This window comes from Thermobia domestica, chromosome 16 (genome assembly GCF_964235325.1).
Source record: "Thermobia domestica chromosome 16, izTheDome1.hap1.1, whole genome shotgun sequence".
Classification (NCBI taxonomy): Eukaryota; Metazoa; Arthropoda; class Insecta; order Zygentoma; family Lepismatidae; genus Thermobia; species Thermobia domestica.
The window spans coordinates 119,743,426-119,758,930 of NC_137469.1; the positions used below are offsets into that span (position 1 = coordinate 119,743,426).

Consider the following 15,505-nt stretch of genomic DNA (forward strand, 5'->3'; position numbering starts at 1 on the left):
TATCCCCGCCCCTCATTTTTTGGGGGGGGAGGAGTGTAAGTAAAATTTTCAAATGGGACATAGGTCGAGTGATACCTCGTTCGAAAGAGCTTGGAAAATTGAACAATTTTTGTAGGAAACAATTATTGATGGGGCACCGTTTTCAACATGCCCCCCCCCCAAAATTGTCCTGTATCAGATAAAATTTCCAGTAGGGGAAAGGAGAGTAAGTTGACGAGGTGTCAAGAGCGCCCTAGACAATATTATTTTACATGAGAAATCGTTATCACGACTCACTTATCTGCTTTCGATTTCGAGCCATTTTGCAAATCGGCATTTATTTTCGCGTTTCTAAACAGCTGAAAACGGAAAGCCACTAGGTGACTTGTGATAACGGTACCTCACGCAAAATAATATTGTCTAGGGCGCTCTTGTTCCATATTTCAATTATCTTTTATCTATTTGAAGATATCACATAATTACTGTAAAATTAACGGTATTTTAATTTCACCGGGATGAAGACTCTTAAGATGACAAATTGTCAATTTCAGAAACCTGAAGTGATATGGCAACACAGCCTTCATGCGGTTCGAAAGACACTAGTGCCACACGTGTTGGGAGATAGAAACTATTCCAATCGGCCATGTCTCAGTTGACCAGGAGTGCTTTGACTGTTTGCACGTCGGTTCGTTCTAAGATTCTGGTGTCAGAAAACAACGTGTGAAGCTATTGTGGTAAGTCCCCACAGGACATGATTCCTGTTTTTTTTTTTGTTTTTTTTTCCGAAGCAATGTAGTATATTAATTACATCAATAGTTCAATGTAACTCAGAAATAACTTGATGACAGATTTGTCTCTTTTGCAATAAAAAATGGCTGTTTCGCGTAAGATGACGAATCAAATAGGCGGACAAGATAGCGAATTCGTCATCTTGCCCGAACTGCGTGAGGCAAGTATGTTTTTAAAATATGAATTTAATTTGATTGTATTATTAATCAATCACTTAACAATTAGTATTAAAATGGAGATATTTCTCAAGTATGTGATAGTTGATGAATAGTATTTCCTTAATAGAAGTAGTAAATATTAGTTTTTGCTATTATTATTTCCACGAAGTGAAATGGGTAAGAAGTATAAAAGAAAAACAGATCGCTAGAGTTGGTCTTCAGAGTCGATGAATGAAGTTGTGAAAGAAGTTAAGAATGGTTGTGCTGTGTATGCAACTGAAAAAAAAAAAAAAAAAAGTACAATCTCCCAGAAGCTACGCTGCGGCGCTACGCCAAAAAATAAACAAAAGAGGTAAGAAACCAATCTTCTGGGTGCTGAAATTAAGTGATAGTTCTCTATAGGGAGTAATATTATTCTGCAATAAATTCTCGTAGGCTTAGACCTAATGCATGCTGCACATTCCAGAAATATTGAAAATACATAAAATACTTAAAAATATAAAATACATAAAACGTATCCTTTTTATTAGACACGACAACTGTGGAATAGGCTAAACGTGAAACCTTATTGATTGAGAAGGGTTGATCTTGGTTAAGCTTTACTGGTTTAGGTTTATTTATATGTTTCTAATATATTGTTGTCTAAGCAACTCATTGGATGTACTGTTATATTATCTAAATTGTCCATTGACGAATTGTCTATTGTCAACGAAGCGAATACTGCATCGTCAAAATAATCCAACGGCGATTCGTCTATTTCCAGCCAATCGAATGTTGTATCCACATTGTCAAGCAGCAATTTGTCTGTCTCCAGTGAATCTGTTGTTACATCATCTACATTGTTGGGTAGTGATTCGTCTGTTACATCAAGGGCCTCTAGGACTGACGCCATTTCGAAAGTCTCACCTAAGACACGAAGTTGTTCATATATAATTCCATCATTATTTATATCATACTCCACAAGGAGATTTATGATTTCATCTTCATTTAACTGTTCATCAGCTAGAGAAGGAAACTGATCTGTCACATGTTCCGAAAACGGTGGTGGAACAGTAACATTTCTCTTGTCTTTCTTAACAGTGGCATCTTTAAGTATGGACTGGTCTCTAATCTGTATAGTACTGTCTCTATGAGAATTTTCAGAACAGTGAATTTGAAGCAATTTAGGTTCGGTACTTTCTTCAGAACCATTATAAGACTTACGCTTTCGTTGATTTAATAATCTTAAACTACGCCTTTTACAATGATTACTAATGTTTTCAGGACGATCTTCACGGTCTTTAGACATTTCTTGCTACTTCGATTATATTCTACGATATGACTGTTCCATTAAATAGGAGTTTCAGGTTGTTTGTAATATTACTGATAATTTTTTTTGTTCCAATTTCAGAGGGAAACTATCAATTTAGATCAATTAACATCATTCATAATATTTACAACCGCTTCCTAGAAACACAACGCTAATTGTTTGATTTCAATTCTTTATTGTTCCCGTTTCTATTTTCGAGCAACGAAAGGAGAGAAGAAAGTATGGTAATTGTGAAAAAAAATCTAATTCGAAATTTCAGCAGATTTCCACGTTTCATGGCCCATAAATACAGGGCCGGTTCTACCATATGTATAGACCCTATACAAGACATTCATTTGCACTGAGCGGCAAGTTTCGAGGAGTGGCAAAATCTGTCATAACCAGAGATAAAATGAGGGAGAACGCGGAGGGATGCCGTTACCCCACTTCCAAAAGTATCTATTGCGCCCCTCACTTCCTAAAAAATTACAATGGGCAAAGATGGAGACTGCATGATGGCATGCGTCCCGCTACCTTTTAAGATCAGCTTTTACCTCTGATCATAACTATATTATTTGAAATAAATATTTCTTGTTGGAAACAGATTTCATGATGATGGTGATAGTTAAATTTACTAAGCTGATCTTCTATTTGAATACTACATTAATAAATCATGTTCAGGTCCCTTTAGTTTAAGGTCACATAAACAGTCAGTCCCAAAACAAATGATCAAACAAATCCCAGCATGAATTGCTTGATTGTTGTCAAATACAAGAAATCAATTCTCGAACAGTAGCGAACACCTGTTCCATTTAGTTAGTTATCACAATTTTTGATATGAAAACTAGTCTTGTCTTTGTCACAAAGTTCCTTATCATAGAAGGTGGAAACAAGTTCTTTTTTTTTTTTTTTTTTTTAATTTTTAAGAGATATAGAAGAAAAATCACTGAATTCTACAGTGCCCGAGAATTATCCTGACAGTGACGTAGACTTCGCTCTTGCTCAAATGCCATCCCACTGGTCAAAGCAGACGCTTCGTTCAATTCAACGTCCAATCCCAGGAAAGAGAAAATGCGCGAACACAAATACCAACTTAAAAGCACGCTCCGTTCTCTACAACAGAAAAGCGAAAGGAAATTAACCGAAATGGGAGGCTCGTTTTTGATAAATATACTTGTCAGCTTTGTATAACGATAACTGGAGTTCGAGGAGACATAAATACTACATTTTTTGCTTTTATATTTATATAACTTTCATGAAGAATATGGTTATTTTATATTTTAATTTTATATTATAAATATGTGGAAAATAATTTTAAATGATAGCCATTTGTTTATTCTGTTCTAACAACACTCAGATTTCAACATGCTACAAACTTTCGTTCTATTGAAGATAGACACAAATATGCAGTGGACGAAATGGGAAGGGAAGTCCAAAGTTTATTTTAAAGAAACCCCCATGTCTTCACCTATCACGGTCCTTGAGTTAGAGGATGATATGTGAACGTGTTTCCTGGTCACGGAAACAGAGCGTGGGGGGTTAGTGACTGTAGCTTCGAAAAGTATAGCATTTACCAATAGGACATAAGAGCAGCACTTCCAGGAAAAACACACAAATTAAAGAACAAAAAGCGAAATGAAATGAACTGAAAAGCGCGTGTTTTCTTGGTGTAGGGCTGTACAGTCTGTGCTGACTGGTGAAAGTTGTCAATCCTTTGTTTTATTCTCGTTCTCGAAATTTTGTGTATAAAATGGGTGATAGTACCTTAAAGTAAGGCAAGCCTTTGCATTGTGATGCAGGAGACATTGTTTTTAATGTTTAAAACTTTTCTTGCAGCAAACAATAATAAATCTGACAGTGTTCATGAAACCTCCCGTGCAACATGTGTCAGTGAGAGATCCGTGTGGCGAATTGTGAAAGAGAAGGAGTAAAGTCTGGACAACCCGTCGTAACACCCTGTAAAGCAAGGCCAAATACACAGAAAAGACAAACAAATGTAGATTCTTTCGATGAAGTAGTAGTTCGTAGAACAATTCACAATCTATGCTGAAGGCATTGTCGCCACCTTAAATTATTGTGCGAACTTAAGGCTGTTGCTACCTCTTTGTCAAGTCGAGTTTTCCCCTATCTAATAACATTGGAACTTTTTTCGAATTTTTCTCAGTAAGCAATGAACAAATCCCTACAAAAATTTGCATGGAGTCAGGTCAATAATAAAGGATTCCTTGTATGAGCTTATAATTTTATTAAAAGCCTCCAATTAAGTTATTCATTCCCCCCTTTTTTATCATGTGAAGATTCGCAACAACGCATTGACGACACTCGGTTCTCTGTTCTAGCAGGTTGCGGCGGGTTACTTTGAGGTTGAACATTGTCCACAGCTGCGAGGGGACCCTTTTCAAGAATTACATATTTATGGCATTTCAGTGAGGAGGCGTTGGAGTACGTTTTCTTTGCTGAAAACAGAAAAAAAAAAGAAATAAAAACAATGAGAACAAATCCATTCTTCTTTTACATTAGCTTTTCCCCCGTTCATGGATAGACAGTTGTAAGCAATTAGAAGCGAACTGTCTCTATTGAATAAAGATACTTTTAGTGTATACGAAAGCGAATATCACTTTATTATTATTATTATTATTATTATTATTATTATTATTATTATTATTATTATTATTATTATTATTATAACTTTTTTGAATAAAGTGGCATACAAAACATATAAAAATAATACAAAAATAATACAAAATAATGCGTGGCTTCGAAAAATGTGCAGAATTTGTGAAGTTCCCACATGAAAGTCGTAAGAATACATAAACCCTCCATTATTTCCATTTCCTCCCTTTTCTCTGTAACATCAAAACAAGAAACCCTTTTGCCATTTTCGTCTTCATCACCCTTATCCAATAATGTCTGCTTATGTCTCCGTTACACAATACCTACTAAAGTTTGGAGAATAGTGTAATTTTTAGATTCACACTTTTCTCCGCGACAATTCAAAACAAAAACTAATCTCGCTTTTTCAGTGCTATTTTTGTGTTTAGCACTCTAAAATTGTCCAAAAATGGTTATTCATAACTCCATTAGAAAATATATATATTGAACAACGTTATTTAGCAAAGCGTTTCTAGGAGCAGATTTTTATGTATAATCACTATATCTGTATCCGGTAACTGTTCTTTGTCTTTTCTTTCCACCTGAAACAAATTTCAAATGCATTATCATCATATTTCATGCATAATATAAATTACTGCATATGTATAAATAACTGCCTTTGCAGTTATAGTCACAACTTCATATACTATTTTAAAAGCAAAGCAAAAAAAAAAAAAAAAATGTTCCGCACTTTTATACTAATTAAACTCCAAGAAACTTAATGGAAACTACCACAGATGTCATATTACAGAAATAAAACTGTTAATTTGCCCACATCTCTAAGTACGTTGGGTAAGGTTACCATACATTAGCATTTTTACGGACATGTCCGCATTTTGAGAGTTAAAATTTCCATCCACATAAATTTCCTGACCAAATTGTTTCGTTGTCTTGAACATGGCTAACTCTAGTCACACCGGGACTCTACTTCTTACTATTGTGTTTAGTATAAGCTTTCCGCATATTACCCAGGTAAGGAGGGGAGTACACGTAGAAGTATGCTAACAATTTGACATTTCAGAATATGGTAACCCTAAAATTGGCCATTTGCCCAACTTGACCTTGGTTTTGTAGAAGTTTCATTTTCTCATTGATCAAGACATGCATTACATGTTACCGTGTAAATTGATTATCTATCTATCTTGGAATTCGGCCGCATTGAAGCAGTCTCATTTTCGGGTGTTCCTTACCTTTGGGCTCCTATTTACGTTTATATTGGGCACACGGTATAATATTTTCTTCATCTCTTAAAAACCTTGTACGAGAAGAACATCTATTACTGTTGTTTTCAAAGGTCAATAAATCAAAGGTAGAAAGAGGGAAAAGCTGCTCATTAAAACTAATTCTCTCAAAAATACGAGAGACGCTAGTAGTGTTCCTTGGTTTCTATGTTAACTGTAAGTGATTTTTGAACATAACGTTACCAATATTATACGACATTGCAAATAATTTTGTATTCCAGTTGAAATGGATTTATTAAGCTTTAGATAACCTATTATTTTCTTATTGAAAGACAATTCCGTCTGGAAAACTCAGAAAATTTATAACAAATAAGGGCCAGTTCATATTGCGAAACGAAATAAAAAAATTAACAGCATAGCTCCTTTTTGGTTATCTCTCAAAAGTTTAAATGTTTCACAGTAGGGATCGCTGCTTTACGTACTTTGCTACTTAGATGGTGTTTCGAATTTTCCTTGAACCAGAGATCTTATTTGCATGTAGCGTTATACGCGAAAAAAATGAAACTCTGAAAAAAGGATGTACCATAGATGTGATTTCTGGGTAATAGCATGTTATATACTTGCCACGTTCAAATCATCCCCAACGGGCTTCCTTGTACTTAAGCAGAAAGTTTACTCTAACTGTATTCATAAATAACACTCGAAACAAGCTATAAACGGCACTAGCTAGGGATGCGCACGAGTCGAGACATGTCTCGAATCTCGACTCGAATTCGAGTCGAGACACACTGTAAAATTCGAGACGAGTCGAGACAAACTTATTTCTCGACTCGAATTTTCGATTCGAGACACTAGTCGAGTCGAGACTGCTCGTAAAAATCTCGACTTGACTCTAATGTCTCGAAAATCTTTCTATAATTTGTAATATTATTTTGAAGAAAGTATTCACTCAGAATCAGTTTTGAAACCAATTTCTGGGAGCTCGAGCAAGGCACCACAACGGCCCAGGCGTCATACTGTTTGCAGACTACGTACACCCCTTAATGACGACCATGTTTCCCAACGGTAGTGGCATTTTTCGACAAGATAATGCACCATGCCACAAGGCCGGGAGTGGGATAGAGTGGTTCGAAGATCACAGGGGCGAGTTCCAAGTGATGTGCTAGCCGCCCAACTCGCCGGATCTGAACCCAATCGAACACATCTGGGGTGTGATTGAACGTGGCGTCAGAGCGCATCGCTCATTCCCCGGAATTTACGGGAATCAGGTGACCTGTGTGCATATGTGGTACCAACAGTCTCCAGCGATCTACCAAGGATCATTGCGTCCATACCAAGATGTGTCGCCGTTTTTATCCGTGCCAAAGGTGGACATACTGACAATTAGGTAGATAGTCATAATGTTCTCGCTGATGTGTGTGTGTATATTTTAACTTGTATATTTTTTGTCTCGACACGAATTTCATTAATGTGGTAGCTTGATGAAACAGTATTCCATCACATATTTTTATACTCATGCGCAAATGTTTTAGTTGAATAAGTATGACATTGACAAACGGGTGTACTTCAATAAAAAGTAAGGCCTGCATTTTAAAATGAAGCATCAAAAGATAATGTATAAAATTAAAATTATTCTGTTAATAATATATGTTGTACTATTTGTATAATACTGTATGTGTTGTAGCCATATATAAAATTTCACTTCCACCGTTTGGAAATAAATATTCCATGTGTAGAATGCGTAAGTTTCAAGGTTATTATTATCAGGTTACACTATATCCTATAACCAAGAAATAAATCCCTATTCATATTTCGAAAAGTTATAATAATAGAAAATGATATTTGTATCTACATTAAAAGTACCTATTTCATTATGTATAGATGTCTTTCTTGTGTAATAAAAGAATCCCTGATACTACATTTCACTTTCTCCTACAAATGCGCTTTGTAAGAAGGGTGATGTGTGGTCAGTTCCTCAATTTCTCAATTGATTCGCGATACTGAATCAACACCGAAAAATTTGTCATCACTAGGAATAGAATTCGACAGCATTCACGCTAAGAACAAATTTGTGTAACAAAAGAAGGTTTATTTCTAAATTTTCTTCGCATGTGGTAAAAAAAAAAAAATGATTACTATTTAGCATAAAAATTCTATAATAGTATTCAAAGTTGTTAAAGCGATACATATCATAATTATTAGTCCAAAATGCTACCTTAACTGGTTTACCTGTTTCCGTGAGGTTACAAAAGTAAAAGAGCGCTAGTGTATTCAATGTGAAAACCCAGCTGGTGTCGGCACGGAAACAATGAATTGATTTTAACGTCCCTTTCAGCAGCGAGGCTATATGAAACGAGACTACTGATTAACGTGGATTCCGAACCACATGAGCTCCCGCCGGGAATCGAATAAGGATCTCCCACGCTAAAGGCGGCAGGGAAACGAGCATTACCGGCAAGGGAGAACCGATGTGGTGGCTTCACATTTTAACTAGGTTACTAGTGTCAAAGCCACACAGAGATTCCCTGCTCCTTACAGGCTGTTGTTCCACGGATTCCCTATAATAATAATAATAATAATAATAATAATAATAATAATAATAATAATAATATTTCACACAGGAGATTGATCTAGAATCACAGCCGTCTGTTAATTTATATTTGTATAACCAATCACTAAATCTACCTCGTGCTTGCTAGGTTTGAAAGTAACCACAAAAACTTCCAATAAGACTGGACGAATATACTAAAAGCAATAGGTTCAGCAAAGAAAATAAAGAGCGCCCACTCTTCCTGGGTGCCATAAATCTGCCCTCGAAAAAGGCGACAGGGCTAGAAACATTCATTCCGCAGATGCGTTATGGAGAGTTTTAAAACCTGTTTTAAATGGCTAGCCCGAATTTCTCGCACGCTGCTAACACAAACAGGAAGAAAGAGAGCTCGCACTGTTGCAAATCTTCACATGAAAAAAAGGGGGGAATGAATAACTTAATTGGAGGCTTTTAGTAAAATTATAAGCTCATATAAGGAATCCTTTATTATTGACCTGACTCCATGCTAATTTTTGTAGGGATTTGTTCATTGGTTACTGAGAAAAATTCGAAAAAAGTTCCAATGTTATTAGATAGGGGAAAACTCGACTTGACAAAGAGGTAGCAACAGCCTTAAGAAAAGCATTGACTTCAAAGATTCTGAGTGGGCATTACAACAAATACTGTGCAAGTTGGGTTTAAAAGAAAATACTATTGGAAATAGAAAACTGCTTTTTAAAAGGAAAGATATTGTCGTTTGACGGCATAAATATAGGGTCTAATCTTATTTGTCTTTCTTTGTCGTAACAATGCACACATATATATGCTAGTATTATTCAAATACATTGTTATCTAAATTCTCTCTAGTTCGCTAATAGCACTATTTTAAACTGTAGTTACGACGTGACGTGCGAAGCGTTCAGTGCGCCATCTAAGCACTATTTGTGAATATTGTAAGTTGGTAGCCTTGCAACTAAGAGCGTTGACGTCACTGCCAAGATAGTTCTCGCCGACTGTAGATATTGAATTATATATATATGCAAGTATGTTTGTTTTATCTTTCACCAACATCACTTAGAGAGAGGGATAAAAAAAGACACAACGAGATTGTATTTGCAGTATTTAGATGTTTCTAAGTGCAAATACACTTTCCCTTTCTTTCATTCTTCATGAGGGGTAGCATACTTAAAATCGTGGCTTTTAAGACTTGTTGTTTCTGAAAAAGGGAATGCGGCAAATGGTGCCATGGCACGGGGAGCCAAATTACCTAAGGCCGGCCCTGCATACATACCGAAAAAGTGAATTTTCGACATCTATCCCGTCTGTTCATCCGTTCGTTCTGTACATTCGCTTAGAGGTCACACCGTTCAACGAATCGAGACCATGATATCAGTTTTTATAGGATTCTCCAGTTTTGTTTTGGAATGTCCCTTCCACACCTGAAAATAAAGGTAAAATACTGAAGGATGAGAAATTTCCGATTTTCTCAAAAGTGGCTTTTGTTTATATTTCATAAATAAGTTTTTCAATAACAACATCATATTGCGTTATAAGTCGTTTCTCTGGAAAAATCGAAAAGGTGAGTTTTTCCGGGCGATTTTCTGAAAAATAACTCAGGCGATTTTCTTTATATTTCATAAATAAATATTTTATTAAGGATGACATGACTCATTTGTCCTAAAAAATGTACAAAAGATAGTTTCTTCTTGAAGGTAAGATTTTTGGACGATTTTTTTCAAAAATGCCACAAGCGATTTTGTTCATGTTTCATAAATAAATATTTCATTAATAATTTAATAATGCCATAACTCATTTGTTCCAAAGAATGTAGAATGGGTAGTTCATTCTTGGGGGTGTTTCTTGAATGATTTTCTCAATACGACATGTGATGTTGTTCATGCTTCAACGATAAATATTTCATTAAGAAATAACTTGATAATATGTCATAAGTCATTTGTTACAAAAATGTACAAGGGAAAATATCGAATTGTATATTTTCTTCTTGGGGGTGTATTTTTGGACGATTCTTTCTTTCAAAAACGATATAGGCGATTTTGTTCATGTTTCATAAATAAATATTTCATTAATATTCCTATAATATTGCATAAATAACATCCATGACAATATTCATAAGATGTACAGTGAGTCTTTTGACGGTTTTGTGAAATACGACTTCCGCAATTCTGTTATTCTATATAGTATAAATATTTAATTAATAATCCTAACATATTGTATAAGTTATTTTCTTATGGAAAAATATACAAGTTAGTTTACTTTTGGGAGTGTTTTTTTATTTTTTATTTATTTATTTATTTATTTTTTTTGCAAAATGTTCCGAAAATGTCTTATAATTTTGTTCGTATTTCACGAGAAAATGTTTCATCAATAACTGCAACACAGCATGATTTAACTTAGGAATTGGAGGTAGAAAATTTAGTGCAGTTTTACCTTTCATAGTGTAAAACTTAGCAGATACGGAGAACCGGACTAAATCTTTCTCGTTCCAACTTCTTAAGTTACATATATTGTAGAACTATTACTGAAATATGTAACACATATATGTAATTAAATATGGCGGTCCCAGTTCGTTTGAAAATTACTTTATTATCCACCAAAACTTACCACGATAATTATTTCAATAAATTAAACTATTTTTATTCCTTTTCAACTTCGCATTTCTTTAATACTTATCTTTCATTTCGCAGAAATAAAAAATACACTTCAGTCATTTATGGTTTCCTCACTTATTTCATCTTTAACAACATAAATAAAACAAGTTTAAACAAGTTTGGCCACAAGCTTTATTATCATAAGGTACCGAACTATTGTCCTTGTAGCCATGTAACTAAATATACATAAACGTCATCGTTGCAAATATTTGGAAATTGTTGAAATTTGAACAAGATTATAATAGGCATTTGTGAAAATTTTCATCCAAAGAAAACGCAACCTATCCGTCCTGATGTATATGCGTACACCTAGAGGTCACATCGGCTCAACATGCCGAGATCAAATTTTAAACTTAATGCTTTTATAAGATTCACCAGGGGATTCTTCAAGACTCTTGAATTCCTCAAGAAAGTAAATGGGTTATGCCAAATTTTAGAGTTAATAGTGAAATATTTATTTACAAAATAATAATAATAATAATCAGGGGCGGATCCAGGACCGACTTCTGGGGGGCGGTGGGTTGTCATACTGCTACTTTTAAGGGCTCGAAACTTTGGGATGGGTTTTATTTATATATAAAAAATAAGAAAGCTTCCTCTTCTGGGGGGGCTATCGTCCCTCCCTGGATCCGCCCCTAATAATAATAATAATAATAATAATAATAATAATAATAATAATAATAATAATAAAAGCAGAAAATAATTTGTTACTATTATCTATAAAAAAAAAAATAAAGTCTGTGCCAAACCAAACAACTAATGCCTAATATAAAATTGGAGTTTCGGTTTCGATGGAAATTAATTCGATGATAAAACTGAAGCTTACAATAGCTAATCCCTGGGCGGGGAAAGGACTGATTATTTCTAATCGATTACATCTCCGAAACTATCAGACGTAAAGTTTTGAAATTTTTTAAGAGTGTTCTCCATGTACAGGAAAATAATTTCATGAAATGTGACGTCTAAGAGAAGAAATGAATCTTGAAAATACTCCTTTGTTGTTCATCACATCTTTGAAACAGAAAATTTAAAATTTGTACAAATATTTCCATTAAACAAAGAACTTAGAGAAATGCAACTCAATAAAACTCAAAAGGGATGGGCCAGGGCCTTGCCATGGGGGGGGCAACGGCCCCGGACGCCGAAATAAGAAAGAAAAAGATAGGAAAAATTGCTTGAATATATGTATGGGGCGCCATCGTATACTCTCGCCCCGGGCGCTGATTTTCCACGGCACGGCCCTGGGATGGGCTATTGCATGCAGTTTTCGTCTTTCATGAGATCATCGGAAGTTTTTAAAGTTGGAATTTTTTGTAGAAATATTCTGGAAGTTCCGTAGAAATATTCTACTTGTACCCAAGGCTTGCCATCCCCACAAATAAAATTAAATATTTAAGTTATGTCCAACGGTTATACTGGCTAGGCTAAAGGAGACGATGATGATGAGGAATGGATGAAATGGTGGAATGAAGAAAGTGGGAGGAAACGGGAGAACCCCGAGGAAACCCATGTACACGAGAACCCCCAAAATCTACCACAAAGCTCACTTGACGTGAGCCGGGATCGAATCAAGGACCCCACGCACCAAAGGTGAACACTGTCACTGAGCCACCGCGTTCCCCAACCCCAAAAGGTAGGAGAAGAAGGGTTTTAAAATATTTTCATCGATCTAATGGATCTTCGAAACTGTTAGATGTAAGAACTGTTTTGTTTTTTCAGCTATTCTCCTTGAATCCTAGGCTGGGACTAAAACAAAATTTACGAAATAATACTTCTCTTGGAAAAGGGGAAAGCGATTAGAACTATTTTCGTTGTTTACCAGATTTCAGAAACTACAACCAGTCTGAGCTTAACGAAATGCGTCTCTTATTGGAAAAAGGGGGGTGTCGAACTTTATTATCCTCCTTTACCAGAACTCCTGAATACTTGGACGTGGGCGTAGGAACTTGAAATTTGATATAAATGTTGTCATTGAAACTCTAGATTGAGGGTAACATAAGATTATAAGAAAAGCTGCCCTAGTGATGAGGAAATGCAAGACCAAGACCAAGACCGGGGTGGTCTTGGTCTTGCACACCCAGTCTTGACCTTGGTCTTCCACTGGAGCCTTCGGTCTTGGTCTTGCTTGCAAGAGTCTTGCAAGTCTTGCTTTTAAGAAATCTTATGCTTTCATAGGTAAATTTTACTCTGTATATGAGGGATAATAAATTCTACAATACTCCAATAGTAACGGAAATACAATGTATGTTTCTAAATGTAACATAATTTATCTTCGTGTAAGTATGATAATAGTGTACAACATAAGTGATAGTAGAAATGGAGCGACTTCTACACTTGAATAGATTTTATTGCCCTCTTAATTGCTTTTATTGCTTTTATGACTGTGTAGATTTGATGTCAATATGGCCGTGTCGGCCTTGGGGAGGTTTTAGGGGGAGGTGGTTTATTACCCTGTTTGTTAGGTGGTTAGACTGGTTCCAGGAAAAGGTTGCGTGTTAGGAGGGATGGAGTAGTTTCTAGAAAAGAGGATGAAGGACATGTGTCATGTGATTTTGATAGGGTTGTTTCTAACAGCTATGTTATGATCAAATTAATTATTCTTTTATTCTTTTATTTGTATTTTTAATAAATTAGTCGTAGCAATTTGTATTGGCTCGCTTGCTAAGCAAGCTCCTTATTTATTGAATCGTTTGCTAAAGCATACTCTGCTTATTTATTGGATCGTTTGCTGTGCAAACTCGTTGTTAAATTTGATTGTGATTATATTATGTTTTTCCCAAATCGTATGCTAAAGCATACTCCATAGAACAATCTCTGATTGTGATTATATTAATTAATTCTCTTAATAAATTAATCGGAACATCTTATTTTACGGATTGCTTGCTAAGCAAGCTCCTTATTTATTGGATCGGATGCTAAAGCATACACGTTGTTAAATTTGATTGTGATTATATTAATTAATTTGACCATTTGCATAGCAACTTGTATTTTGATGAATCGTATGCTAAAGCATACTCGTTGTTAAATTTGATTGTGATCATATTAATTCTTTATTCTTTCGCTTCATTAGAAGCTCTTTCTTATTTGTATTTTCCTAATAAATTGGAGGGAATAAACTTTATTCATGCGGGACTTTTTAATTTGACGGATTGTATCTTTATTTCTCGAACACTGTGTGAGCATACTAGAAATTTCGTGTATAGAATATGTATGTATACTGCGGTACGATAAGCATTGCTGGTACATATACAGAGCGTGGTTCTTGTACGTCTTTCGCTGGTGAACTTAAGACATGAACTGAACTTTTCGCGCGCTTTTTGGAAACTCGTTGGGCAGGAGGGAAAGATGGCGTTGTTGGGTAACAGGTGCGTGTTAAAACATGAAGACAAATACAAAGGAAACCGACGACACGTTTAGTATACATCACAGAGTGCCGACAGAGTAATAAAACAAGTTTGGCGCCAGGGTAGGTGAATACAAGACATTGTCGGCGAAGAATACAAAGAAGATTGAGGTCGTGGCAGGTAAACATGTTGAATCATGCCCCTTTGCTAATTGGTAATAAAAACAAGTTTGGCGTCAGGGTAGCTGAACACAAGATATTGTTGACGGCGAATACAAAGAAGATTGAGGTTGTGGCAGGTAAACATGTTGAATTATACGTGTATGCTAATTGGTAATAGAAAAGAAGTTTGGTACTGCGTTAGGTGAACACAAAACAATGTCGATGGTGAATACAAAGGAGATTAAGGTTGCGGTAGATAAACATCACAGAGTGCCGACAGAGTAATAAAAAGAAGTTTGGTAATGCGTTAGGTGAACACAAAACAATGTCGATGGTGAATACAAAGAAGATTAAGGTTACGGTAGATAAACATTACAGAATACCGACAGAGTAATAAAACAACTTTAATGGTATAGGAAATGAAAATAAAACATTGTTGACGAAGAATACAAAAGAAGTTTGGCACCACGAATGGTGGTACATGACGCGACAGTGAACGGAAATACAAAAGAACTGTTGATCCTGTTGAAACATGAAGCGGCACTGAATACAATAGAAGATTGTCACATTGATATGATACCGAATGAAAACACAAAAGAAGTTTTGCAGTATGAATTGTGTTGACACTTTTCTTTGTACGTAGATAACATTTTAAGTGAATAGTACAGGATATGAATAACATTATTGAGGGAATACCGTTGTAAGATGTGAATGAACGTGGTACAATGTTAATAATATTGACGACGTTGTTTCA

The 15,505-nt window shown here is 35.4% G+C and overlaps 1 protein-coding gene across 2 annotated transcripts in view; it reads left to right on the forward strand.

Moving 5' to 3' along the window:
* Positions 1-615: 615 nt before the first annotated feature.
* LOC145673373 (toll-like receptor 2) overlaps positions 616-15,505 on the forward strand; it is a 129,063-nt gene continuing 114,173 nt past the window's right edge. Inside the window, exon 1 of one of the 2 annotated variants that reach the window (XM_081743019.1) lies at positions 616-713. The gene's annotated coding sequence lies outside the window, so the exon portion shown is untranslated. The remainder of the gene's footprint in view (positions 714-15,505) is intronic. The other variant, XM_081743020.1, reaches the window with a different exon arrangement.